This window comes from Aquarana catesbeiana, linkage group LG07, assembly GCF_042186555.1.
Source record: "Aquarana catesbeiana isolate 2022-GZ linkage group LG07, ASM4218655v1, whole genome shotgun sequence".
Classification (NCBI taxonomy): domain Eukaryota; kingdom Metazoa; phylum Chordata; class Amphibia; order Anura; family Ranidae; genus Aquarana; species Aquarana catesbeiana.
In genome coordinates this window covers 277,912,463-277,926,931 of record NC_133330.1, presented here as the reverse complement: position 1 = coordinate 277,926,931, position 14,469 = coordinate 277,912,463, and the positions used below count along the sequence as shown (strand labels likewise).

Here is a 14,469-nt window from a genome sequence, read left to right as displayed (position 1 = left end):
GGAGCGCCCTCAAGGGCCCCGAAAACCTTGTGCTCCATCTCCAGTTCTTCCACCCGACAACTCCTCCCCAGCTTTGCTGACGCTAGGTATTTAAGAAGGCCTGCCCCCTGCCAATGCAAGTTGGGGATTGGTTAGGGCTCCTTAGAACACCCCCAGACAGCTCCACCTCTCTTCCCCTCCTTTCTTCTAGAATTTTTTAGAAGCCAGAGGGAGGTAACTGAGAAGTGATGCTATCTGTGAGTCACCATCCTACTCTGAGCCACTCCCAGCCCACACAGATCGAAACAAACAGGCCTAGGCCTTCCTAAATTTACCTGCTCTCGCAAAAAAAAAATCTCACCTCCAGCACCTACCTAGGTAGAGGGTGCTACAGATATGCAAAAGGCTATGTCCCTCAAATTAACTACTTGGCTTCCAGAAAGGTTTTAACCCCATAATGACCAGACCATTTTTTGCTCATCAGCACGGTGCTAATGTAACTGGCAATTGCTCAGTCATGCAACACTGTACAAAAATAAAATTTATCATATTTTTCACATATATAAATGTTATAAAACATATCCAATAAAGTCTAATTTCTTTGTAAATGTAGGCCAAAATGTATTCAGCTACATGCTGGACGTGCTGGCAGTGATCAGGGATGATTCTGCTAACACTGCATTTTTGGGGTAACTATACTATTGGGGACACTAGTATAGTTCTGACCATGAACAGGATACAGAAACTATACTAGTAATGGCAGTGAATAGCGACTTATAGTGTGACTGTGATAGTGTGGTGGGCAATCAGGGACTGGCGCTAACTGACACTGGCTGGGAGGGACACTAATTAACTCTGACACTATCTGACGTCACTAGTGACACTAATACAGTGATAATATTGTACACGGTCACTGTACTATGGCACTGGCTGGGTGACAGGGGTGATCAGGAGGGCAATCAAAGGGTTAACTGTGTGCCTAACAAGCATATGCATGCTGATTTTACTCTCGGGCTGGCTGGCTTTTTTCCCGATGTTATCTTTAAATGGCAAGTGAAATCAGGGAGCAAAAAATCAGATCTGGATTGTGTTTACTAATATGCTCAAATCTGAGCTGTGATTGGCCACAGCCATCAGCAGATTCACAGCCCAAATCATTGGCTGCGAGCCTACTGACGAACTGGTGCTGTGGTTGATGCAGGGGGTGCCTGTAAACCAAGAAGTTCCTCCACAATGTACGGGTATGTGGCAGGGGAACAATAAAACCGTTGGCCAGCAGTAATAGTTAAGCTGCTGGTCTGCAAGTGGTTAAAGTGTATGAAAAACCCCAAGAATTAATTAATTTTATTTGTTCGCCTTTTGTTTGTTAACTATACTGTACTACTGAAAGCGTTTTGTAATAAATGTTCCAAAAGTGCAAAAAATACAGATAATCCTGCCAAAAATATTGTGAGCTACGAACTTCCCGTGCACTCTGCCTCTACTGACTCTTATCAGGTAGCATTGTTACCAGTTCTCTTTGTGAACTACAGACCACCTCCCCCATATTTTGGAGCTGAGGAGGATGTGTTCTGTAGTCCTAACACTTTCTGTTGTAGGATCCAAATATACTGTACAGTACAGTGATTGAGAATTGTCACCCTAGGGCAGGAAGTTACTAGCAGGATCACCGGGTGAAAATGCCTGAAAAAATTACTTCAGTGACCTCATTTAAGCACTGGTAAACAGCAATATATTACATTTTTGTTCATGGGTTTAGATGTATTTTAAGGTCTTTATTTTGGGAATGTTAATATTAGTAAGAACAATGTATACATATTGGTCAGAACATTTAGCACATTGTTCAGGGGCTGTTTTCTGAACTTCACTAGAAAAAAAAAATAAAAACCTATTTAACCAACAAAACTGCATGTAAAAATTATTTCGATGTGATGGCTGCATTTGTTTCCTTTTTTATGTTTTTTTTTTCCTTTTTATTATTACTTTTTAACAGTGGAAAGGTGCGTGGAAAAAACACTGTGCTAACAAATAAAAAAGGAAGGAGGGGAGCAGCTACATACAGTATGACCAAGACAATAAATACATAATAGAAAAATGTAGCGCATAATAAATATGTGTATGATCAAAGAGTATTCCTCAATTGTGCTTCAATCCAAAAAAGTGTTGGTGAATCATCAACCAAATAACATGTAATAAACATAAAGTCAATGAATAAGTGGATAGGTAAGGAATGTAATGTCCCACTACACGGAAATATGGATATAATCCAGAAGAAGATGGTGTTCCGACAGTTGGCAGAAGATTAGATCCGCAGAGAAAAGACACATCTACCGGATGAAGAAATCATGGGAAGGGTGGTGTGTAGAAAACTCTTACCAGATCCTGTGGACTCCCTTGTCAGCGACAGGGAATCAGGTGAGCAGTGTGCCACCCAGGGCATAGGAAAGGATGTCCCAACACTCGAACCGTCTGAGCTGGATTCTTTATGGATCTCCGGGGGCCGCCAGGTAGGTCCTCGCAGTGGGTAACCAGGATACGGATCAAAAAGGCAAAGACATCTGTCGTAGAGCTGGAGTGAGCATTCAATCTCATTCAAATGGTATGTGGAAAGAAAAAATAAGCCTCCACATGGTGCAGATTAAAAGGGGGGTGTTTTTTATTTCTAAAAAAACTTTACAATAAAAGCGTGATCACAATAAGATAAAAAGGAAGAGTGGGCAACACGGAGGATCATAAATGTGTCCGACGCATTTCGACCTAGGGGTCTTCTACTGGGGCATAAACCATCCACTCCAGGTTGCCTATATTTATAAATAAAATACCTAGTGAGGACCAATTACAATGGACGGAAATCAATCCATTTCATTGGGTCAATATAGTCACCTGATCCCACTTTGGATAGCACAACAAGGAAGTAATTGCCTAATCCCATTGGACCTGTGTAGTCAGCTGGTCCCACACTAAATAGCAGAGATATGAGAAAGCCAATCACATAGACCATAGGGCTGACAGATGGACCCATCGGCCAATGATAGGTTAGCTGAAAAGCGGAACATCCTGATCCGGAATCACCATTGCTGACACTAGGAAATGGCTCCTAGCAGCAAGGATGCTAGGCGCCAATCCAAACACAGGTGCTGTGTAACATGGCGGATCAGGCGGCCAATCGGAAGGCCGGCTGAAAGTCACGCTCTGACAGCCGCCGATCCACGTGTCAAACCGAGGGAAATGACGTCATGCCTGGAAGCGCGCCAGGGGTCCATCTCCCATCACCTGACACGCAACGGAAACCTCGCAGGGCCATGGAGGGATGTAATCCCGCATTACGCGGAATACACTCTCCATGGTTACACTGCGCATGCGGACCTGGAGTAAACATTTAAGTCACCTGATCAGAAGAATGTATCCCGGAGGTAAAGAGATGAAGGCACTAAATGACAGAAAGAGCACCACAGTCCTTGTAATAAATTCAAAACATGAACATTAAATCAACAATTTGTGGGTGTAATGAAAAATAATAAAAAGGAAAAAAATTTAATCAGTGCCCCGCAGCCATTTTTTAAGACTGCGGCGCAAATGTACTAAAACCTCTGACTTTTTATCACAGTCACAGGTCCTCAGAGATAGATTCCTGAAAAGGGTTATGACCCTGACCTCCTCGATGGTGAAATCAATAGGGCCTTGTCCACGGAAAGAAGTTCCACTCTAATAGAGCGCCCCAAAACTACTTCAGAGTGTACATTCAAATGGTCTTTTTTTACCACCCACTCCACCCAGTCTAAACAGATCAGGGCAATTCTAAGGAAACATTGGAGAGTGCTCTTAAACGACAGACTTCTTGGTTCTGTTTTACCAGAACAAGCGGCTGTTGTTTTTAGGGGTGCACGGCCCATTCAGGGGCAAATTGCTCCGAATATAATAGACCCCCTTAGGAAAGTTTCTTTTTTTCAGGAATGCAAGGGTTATTACCCTTGCCGCAAATGCAAGGTGTGCCTCCATAACATCGGAGGGAGGTGTAAAAGTACCACTTTTAAATCTACCGTCACTTCCCGCATATACCACATGAAGCACTTTACTACTTGCTCATCACAATACATTGTTTATCTATTGACTTGCCCCTGCCACAAGCAGTATGTTGGTCGCACGATTAGGACTTTCTCTATCCGGGTCAACGAGCATGTGACCAGGATTAAGAAGGGTAAAAGTAAACATACAGTACCCCGCCACTACTTAGAGTGCCACAATAGAGACCCTAAGGGGACCCCATTTCAAGTGATTGATAGGTTTGTCCCGCATTGGAGGGGCGAGTCACGTCTTCAGGCTGTTTCGCGCCTTGAGACATACTGGATATACGAGTTGAGGTCCTACTTCCCGTTTGGGTTGAACGTGGAATGGGACCTCAACTCTTTTATTAATCAATCATGAATATTTATTTTTCACCATATTTTTTCTCTTTTTTTCCAATCAGCTCTTACATAGAGGTTTGTTACAGTTGAGATATATATATATATATATCTACATATATTTTAGATCATCTTTTCATAATAGTTTATACATTTTTATATTTCAGTTCTAGGTGTTCATTCATTAATGAACTTATGATTATAATTTAAATTTTTTTCCTTTTTATTATTTTTCATTACACCCACAAAGTGTTGATTTAATGTTCATGTTTTGAATTTATTACAAGGACTGTGGTGCTCTTTCTGTCATTTAGTGCCTTCAGGCTATCTGTTTACCTCCGGGATACATTCTTCCGATCAGGTGACTTAAATGTTTACTCCAGGTCCGCATGCGCAGTGTAACCATGGAAAGTGTATTCCGCGTAGTGCGGGATTACATCCCTCCATGGCCCTGAGAGGTTTCCGTTGCGTGTCAGGTGATGGGAGATGGACCCCTGGCGCACTTTCAGGCGTGACGTCATTTCCCTCGATTTGACACGTGGATCGGCGGCTGTCAGAGCGGGACTTTCTGCCGGCCTTCCGATTGGCCGCCTGATCCGCCTGTTACACAGCACCTGTGTTTGGATTGGCGCCTAGCATCCTTGCTGCTAGGAGCCATTTCCTAGTGTCAGCAATTATGATTCCGGATCAGGATGTTCCGCTTTTCAGCTAACCTATCATTGGCCGATGGGTCCATCTGTCAGCCCTATGGTCTATGTGATTGGCTTTCTCATATCTCTGCTATTTAGTGTGGGACCAGCTGACTACACAGGTCCAATGGGATTAGGCAATTACTTCCTTGTTGTGCTATCCAAAGTGGGATCAGGTGACTATATTGACCCAATGAAATGGTTTGATTTCCGTCCATTGTAATTGGTCCTCACTAGCTATTTTATTTATAAATATAGGCAACCTGGAGTGGATGGTTTATGCCCCAGTAGAAGACCCCTAGGTCGAAACGCGTCGGTCACATTTATCATCCTCCATGTTGCCCACTCTTCCTTTTTATCTTATTGTGATCACGCTTTTATTGTAAAGTTTTTTAGAAATAAAAAACACCCCCCTTTTTATCTGCACCATGTGGAGGCTTATTTTTTCTTTCCAAATACCATTTGAATGAGATTGAATGCTCACTCCAGCTCTACGACAGATGCCTTTTTGATCCGTATCCTGGTTACCCACTGCGAGGACCTACCTGGCGGCCCCCGGAGATCCACGAAGAATCCAGCTCAGACGGTTTGAGTGTTGGGACATCCTTTCCTATGCCCTGGGCGGCACACTGCTCACCTGATTCCATGTCGCTGACAAGGGAGTCCACAGGATCTGGTAAGAGTTTTCTACACACCACCCTTCCCATCCAGTAGATGTGTCTTTTCTCTGCGGATCTAATCTTCTGCCAACTGTCGGAACACCATCTTCTTCTGGATGATATCCATATTTCCGTGTAGTGGAACATTACATTCCTTACCTATCCACTTATTCATTGACTTTATGTTTATTACATGTTATTTGGTTGATGATTCACCAACACTTTTTTGGATTGAAGCACAATTGAGGAATACTCTCTATACTTTGATTATACACATATTTATTATGCGCTACATTTTTCTATTATGTATTATTACTTTTTGATCTGGCCAGTAAGAAAGACATGGGGAAATGGATATCGATGGATAGTTGGAGGATATGATCGTATAGTAAGTTATTGATCATACCTCTGTTTCCACCATGCAACTTAATAATCTGATTGATCGAAATAACATTGAATTTGGCATGACTGGTACGCTGCAATATATCAAATTTTTGTTATTGGCTTAATACAGCTTTAAATTAAAGCAAAACATCTGAATTACAGTTAACCTTTTACATTGCTTTTCTTATATTGCTTAATACTTTTTGTAATTGCTCAACACTTGGAGGATATGTCGAAAAGTAGTTCTATCTCACAAAACCATTATATTTACTCATACTTACTTTTTCACAGCAAATACAAACAGTCCTATCCTAGTGTCCTTGTGTCGCACATTTAAAGTTTTTAAATTATATATTCCATCCCAGATAATTGGAGCAAGCCAAGAAGTGAGAACATTCAGACTTGCTTTCCTAATGACAGATAAAATCTATTAGAACAACATTAAAAAACAGTACTCCAGCTAGTACAGACTTCCTTTTAACAACGCCATTGGTTGTCCTGTTTGCCAGTGCTGGACATGTTGCAGTCTTAAATGGCAATTCCAGGCCAATCTCTAAATGCATGCCTGAAAACACAAAGTATAATGCATTTGTTTACCTTTTAAAAGTTTCCTAAAGTGATGTTCATACTCTTATGATCATTTATACTTACTGTGCTATACAGGTACACAGCAGAGAAGGAATATTTTTTTTATTTTTTTATTTAGTGCCTGGGGCCTGCCCCTTGTGTAACTTATTTGCCCAAACCAGGGCTAACTCCAGATTTAAGAAGCTGTAAATTTGTTTGGGCGATTTAAACATCCCGGGCAGGATGTGGTTAAAGTTACTCCTTTTTTAAAACATACTGTAATTCTGTGCCTTGTTTGCTCTTCTCCCATTTCCATCAGCTGGAATTTGACAGCTGAATGATAGGGAATGGGCTTAAGCCAGGAGGGCTGAGTTTAAAGGCTAAGTTCACTGTTACATAAAAAATTAAAAATGCACATATTTTTGCAGGTAAAAAGTGTGCATTTATTATTTTTTAAAACAGGAGCCTGCAAAGTATTGCATCCGTGATCAGCAAATCACAGGCGTAGTGTCAGACTCCTGCACACACTACCTACAGCTCTGTTGCCCATAACTCTGTACAGTAAACGTATACACATTACTGGAAATGAAATAAGCATCCACTTACATCAAAAGGTCAGGGATGTTATCACTGAAGTAAATTTGAGTCAATCAACTCTCCCATAAAGACAGGTGGGATGGAAAAAGGTCTAAGATCCCAAGACAGTTCACCCATGCAGCCTCAGTCCAGAGCCGGTATGAGAGTACACAGCCGGAAATACTAGTGTCTGCAGCACTCAGGGACTAGAATAGGAAGTAGCGTGGGAGAGATACAAAGCACCGATTGCAGAGCTATCAACAGGGATGGGAATAAAAGGCTTGAAAAAGGGGCTTGATGCCCAGAAACGCATTGCAGTTTTTTTTTCCCATCCCTGTTGACAGCTCTGCAAGTGGTGCTCTATGCCTCTCCCCCAACGCTTCCTGCTCCTGTTCCTGAGGCTGCAGACACTGCTATTGCTGGCTGTGTACTCTCATATTGGTTCTGGGCTAAGGCTGTGTGGGTGAACTTATATATACCAAAAATACCTTTGTTACTGATCGCTATAATAACAGCTGCTGTGTAAAACACAATTAATGTTCTTATAATTATTAAACCTCAGCACTGAGGTTTAATAATTATAAGAACATTGATTGTGTGCGTGAAAGGTCTTGGAATCCTGGACATTTTTCCATCCTGCTTGTCTTCAAGAGTAGAGTCGTTTGACTCCAATTGATGTTGACATCTCTCACCTTTGATGTAAGTAGATGCTTATTTTATTTCTAATAAAGTGTTGTATATGTTGCTGACATCTTTTTGTGCTCTGCTTCTTATATTTACTGCTGTGAGGCTGCTCTTTTGTGGACGCTGCATCTTGATGTACGGCAGATCCCCACTCACACATACAAGAAATAAAAAGGATCATGGGGGCATGGCTTGACGTGTGGCATAGATGGCAGCATAGTGAAGGAGCTCCGACGGTATCGCAGCCTCAACCCGTCTCTCTGCACACTGCTCACACCATAATGAGCAGGAAGAACCCCGACACACAGCACACCAGATCCCGCCGTACATCGGCAACCCACAGAAGTAGGAACATATCGGATCTCTTCAGGAGCCAGGCATCCTCTCAGAGCAACATGTCTAGAGGCAAGATGGTGCCGCCGCATGTGGAGGAGGATTTCAGTGAGGACTCCCAGTCCGCAGCAGAGGATAGTGTCTGGCTTTGCAGCAGACATTAAATCCACCTTCTCAGCGGCCATAATGGATCTCAAAACCAATCTGCTAGTCCTCACAGAAAAGATGGCCTCTGTAGAGGCAGCTGGGAAACACAGGGAGAAAGCGATACACAGGCTAGAGAGGGTGACCACCTCGCAATCCCATCATTTTATTGAAATGAACAGACATCTAAAGAAGCTGGACAACAGGGGTAGGAGGAACAATATCAGGGTAAGGGGGATCCCAGAATCTGTGGAAACTGAGCAAATTAAAACGGCCTTACAAAGGGTATTCAATAGTTTTCTGGAAAGACCTGAAGACACAGAAATTTAATTTGTAAGAGCCCACAGACCACTCAGAGCCAGAGGCCCAGACACTATGCATCCACGTGACATCATCTGCTGTCTGCAAAACTTCTCGCTAAAGGAAAACATCATGCATAAGGCCCGCAAAAAATGAACAAATCATTTTCTAACGGAGAGTCAATTAGCTTTTCCATAATCTCTCTCAGATAACCCTAAAAAATCACAGGGCTTTACGTCCACACTTGGATAAACTTAGAGAAAGGGACTTGAGGTATTCATGGCGCTTTCCGTTTGCCTTACTAGTGAACCAACCATAATGGGAGGCAATACTCCCTTCATTCGCCAGAGGATCTCTCAGAATTCTGCCATTCACTTCAACTAGGACCGGTTGACCTCCCAGAGTGGTATCAAGAATTCATTCTGCCTCCCCTGGAACAGACCCCTCCAACCGCCTCCCCCCCGAGATCCCCCTTTGTGTCTTCAGAAAAACGCCAATCTAAAAAGATGAAATCCTCCCACCCAGGCGGCTCACACGCAGGTACGCCGAACAAAAGGGCCCACTCTTCCAGGACAGTTGATGATGCCTGAAACCATCCACAAACATACGATAACCTCAGTTGAAGCTCTGCAAATGATTTCTACTACAGGCTCCAGCTCCCTAAATTCTACAATTAACCTACACCCCTACTTCATCTATAGCTCACAAGGAGCAGTCTGACTGCCATCACTCACCTGCCCCAATACCTGGACTTCTACAGTTCATCACCCGCAACAAGATGAAAAGAGACTTGGCTCGGTTCTCCACATTCTCCTGGCCCAAGGCCCAAGCAGACAAATTGAGACTTTTCATCCTTAATTTCAATACCACCCTCCATATTAAGGCGCTAAGACAGTTACCCAGACATTTACTTACTTGCTGACCATCTGAGTTTAATTGTCCATAGGCCAACTTAAGGACTGAGGAACACTCTATCCATCTAGCCACCTATGCGGCTTACAAAGCTGATATCTAGGCGGCACACTGATCTTCCACCAAGACACAACCCACTCCTTTAAATCTGCCGGTATCTAACGGTGTAGAAATAGTTACTTCTTCTGTAGTTATTGCTTAATCACATGCTCTAACTCAGAGGTTAAATGTGTTAACATATGGTTATATATTCCTGTGTTGATCAGAATTAGCTACAGGTTTGCTGCAAACTGTTCAGATCCACACCTAACAACTAACAACTCATGAGAACAGAGAAGAACGAATTATTCTCGTGCCTCTGCTTCCCATCAAATGCAGTGGTTTTCCTGTTCGTGTTTTTGTTTTTAGCTTTCTTATTAACAGTACCATAAGTGCAGAGTTGACCTACAGTATCTCACAAAAGTGAGTACACCCCTCACATTTTTTGTAAATATTTTATTATATCTTTTTATGTGACAACACTGAAGAAATGACATTTTGCTACAATGTAAAACAGTTAGGGTACAGCTTGTATAAAAGAGTGTAAATTTACTCTCCCTCAAAATAACTCAGCACACAGCCATTAATGTCTAAACTGCTGGCTTCACCCCTTCCCCTTCCCCCCCCCCTGCTTTTTTCTCCCCCCCCCCCCCCCCCTCTTCCCCAGTACCTTAAATCTCAAGCAATATCATATTTTTTCTGCTCCTTTACTGCACCATGGTTTCGGAATTTCTGACAGTTATGTTACTGGCACTCCTATACTCCACCTTTTTCTGGATATTATAGTCTGGTGATTTGTATAATTCATTTATTCAAAATTTATCCACCAGAGGCTGTTTGCCATCCCCTGTGTTCGCCGCAGGGGGAATTACATGGGGCCTTACATACCCACAGAGAATTCCTGAATGGGTGAGCTTGTCCTTATTGTTTACAATCTGTATGTAATGGTTTGATGTATCATTAATAATTCTGCTGCGATAATAATTTTATTATATACACTTGTTGAGTTGTTTGTATTTGTTACAACTATTTTATGTCACACTATAGATATGGCTCTCCTGAGGAAGCGGTGAGAACCGCGAAACCGGTCGAGAATTTAAGCTATATATTTATCTACCATCAAAATTGGGTGTAATCCATATGGTTGTATGTATTGTCATTGTTTCAGATCGCAACTGTATGCGGTATTGTAACTTTTTAAATACTGTTTCTATTAAAATTGAATTTTTACAAAACTTGTTATTCCCCTTTCTATCCCTTATGTTTATTATATACTTATACTGAGTACCGAAATAGTCCCCCTTTCTTTCCCTGTCAGGGGGTGGAGACATTGGCTGACAGGAGCAGCTAACTGCGGCCGTCCCCCTCCCCCTTCCTTTCTGTGAACTTGATACTTGGGATGATGGTACCTTTACCCTTTGAAATAATTTCTTTAACCTAGGCGGTTTTCCTTATAGTATACACAGGGTGGATAATACACCCATTTTTTTGCGTGTCCTTGGGTGAACAGCAACACCCTTCGATACGCCCCCTTTATTAGCGCCTGTATATGCTTTTTGATTTCTTTTGAATTGTTATTACTTTTTTTGCTATTTCTTCATCTTGTCATCGCAACACAATTTAGGGGTCGCCGCTTGCAGCCAGGCACAATATGGATGTTCTAGGCAGGGATTGGATGGGCTTGATGTCCAATCTTAAAACCGCATGCTTGAACGAACATAAAACTGACGATGACATTCTAACGTTTTTTGCGAGAATGTCGAAACTTCTTAAACGTAAGTCACACTTACATTGGCACACTGAATACTTTAAACTATATGTTAGTGAGAAAATCTGCCCTCTGGGTTTAAGGGGCCAGATTTTCCCTACTCTTAAAGATCCCTCAGTGGATTTCAAGAAAGCATGGGAAGACATCCTGACTAAAAACAGTCTTGAATTAATTGGACTGCTCATTACTCAATATACTCTCGATATGACCCTCCTTGACAGCGACATTGAGCGACTCGATACCGAATACTCTCACTTGACTGACAACACGGTTTTTAAAACTAAGTGGAAAGAGCTTAGAGAACGTTTGGAAAGTATGAATAAGGATATTATCATCAAGAAACAGATTAAATTTGGGAAGGATAAAGCTGCCTTCACTGAGGGTCTGGCCTACCACTGGCCCCGGAAGAAGCCGGGGTAGACGAGGCCCCCCTCGTACTAACAATAGAAATTTCACTACGGATATTGAATCAGACTCATCGCTCTCCTCCACCTTATCTTCTCTAAGCACCACCCAACCCAACACCTCATCTGCACTCAATTCTTCACGCAAGAGACTTCGTTTTGGAGGTAACACCCCACCAACGAACCTTAAAAAAGATAAGAAAGGCCCTAAAGGCCCTAGATCCACTCAGGTACTCCCTACACAAACTTCACATGATACCAATGCCCCTTCAGAAGGGGCAACTGGTCACTCCACACTGCATGGCACAATTCCCAAAATCTTAAACTCGGCTTTAATGACAAATAAATATACGAAAATCAACGAGGATGCTATTTTTTTAGATCTGAAAAAACAACAGAGCAATCTAGATGCTTATGTCCTGAAACTCTCACTATCCCAACAGAACCCTCCCCCTCACACCACACCGACCGTAATGTCATAAACCTTACCCCCTACACACTCAATAGCGAGGAAATCTCGTTATTACAGCTAGGTTTGGGCTTCTGTCCTCTTGATGCACTTAGGGTTACTGAGACAATTAAGGATTTGTACCTTTTTGCACGCAATTTAACTTTCAGATTTATTTACGATAAGGATCGTGTTAACCTTGGACTGGAGCGTGAGCTCGCGGAGCATACCAAGGGCTTCTCTATGGAGGAGTTCAGGGCGCTCCGCGATCTGATGCTCTTGTTCGATGAGGGCGATACTGGAGACTCCGCATCCTCACAAGATCGCGGAGTTGCCGATGATACCTCTTTAAGTGAGCCCACAACAGGGATAGCCTCATCCGCTTCTCCCTTACCCAATATGTCTGGTCCTTCGGTTACTCCTAAACAAACATCTTTGCCCAAGTCTTTTCGCCTACGATCTCGTAGGTTTCCTGACCTCAACACTTGCCCGGAGATTTGGGCCTTTCTCCGAGCCACAATTAGTGATCTCAAGAAACAAAAATGGCCTGACTTCCCTTCAAACCTTGACCCCAGTCAAACCCGAGCTCTTCGGTCCCTGCAGCAACGCTCAGATGTCGTGATCAAACAATCGGACAAGGACGGCAACATTGTCCTTATGACCAACCACCAATACCAATCAATGTGCCTCGCTATCCTCAACAACAAACATTGGTATAGACCCATTTCCTCTACCCATGTATCCTCTTTTGCACAGGAACTCCGGGCTCTTTGCACTGAGGCCTACTTTACAGGCCTCATTGACAAAGACACCTTGGAGTTCCTGGTCCCCAAATTTCCCCGCACCCCTACTTTCTATTCCCTACCCAAGACCCACAAAAACGTGCATACCCCTCCAGGAAGACCTATAGTGTCGGGGATAGGCTCGTTAACAGACAACGCTAGCAAATTCGTTGATGCATTTTTAATGCCTCGTGTCCGTAGCCTTCCGTCCTACATCAGAGACACTACCGACCTATTGCAACACCTTGAGGGAATCCAGATCCCTCCGGACGCCCTGCTCGTGGCTGTTGATATTGAGGCCTTATACTCCAGTATCCCCCACGAGCAGGGCGTACGGACGGCTGGTTCCTTTTTATCTGAACAAGACACAACTACTTGGCCCTTTAACCAGTTTGTACTTGCACTACTGTATTTCATATTAACAAAAAATTATTTTACTTTCAACAATCAGTTGTTTTTGCAAATACAGGGAGTTGCAATGGGGACGTCGTGTGCCCCAGCATACGCAAATTTATACCTAGGCGGCTGGGAGCGACACATCCATGCTCATGATCAATATATGCAATTTTTAAACGATATCCTTCTATGGTATCGTTTTATTGACGATTTATTCATGGTATGGACGGGTCCTAGGGACAAACTATTACAATTCCTACGTCAACTTGACATCAACGATTTAAATCTCAAATTTACCTTCAAAATCGAGACTGAGCAAATCCCCTTCCTTGACCTGTTGATTATTAAACAACCGGATGGAACATTGGGCACTGACCTCTACAGAAAACCAACTGCTGGCAATACCCTTTTATTTGCCACTAGCGCACACCCGAGCCCCTTGGTGCGGAGCATACCTTATGCTCAGTACCTACGTCTACGTAGAAACTGTACACACGACAGCAACTTTAAACGTCAGGCTAAGGCACTACGTGAACGCCTTTTACTACGTGGTTACTCCTCTACCAATCTACGCAAAGCATATAACAAGACTATGTCACGCTCCTGGACCTCCTTACTTTTTAAAGGCAGGGAACCTTCCCCCTCTACAGAAACCGTAAGATTCATCACGACCTATTCTGCACACCACAGCTTACTTCGTAATATTCTAACCAAACATTGGCATCTCTTGGCTGAACACCACACACTGACCAAATACATTCGACCCACACCGGAAGTTGTCTTCCGTAGAGTGCGGTCGCTACGTGATCAATTAACTGCCAGCCATTATAACCCTACTAGACCCTTGAGGAGTTGACCCGACGGCACATTTCAATGCAGGGATTGTCCCCGGTGCCCTTGAGTCCACGAAAGTAGAGCTGTGGTTCTACCTAATGGGGAGACCCTGGTTCCACGGACCTTTGCCAACTGTGGCACAAAAGGGGTGATTTATCTAATGAACTG

At 43.1% G+C, this 14,469-nt stretch overlaps 1 protein-coding gene across 1 annotated transcript in view; it reads right to left on the bottom strand.

Annotated features, from left to right (window-relative positions):
- LOC141103611 (histo-blood group ABO system transferase 2-like) overlaps positions 1-14,469 on the bottom strand; it is a 134,635-nt gene that overhangs the window by 1,735 nt on the left and 118,431 nt on the right. The gene's annotated exons all lie outside the window — the stretch shown is intronic.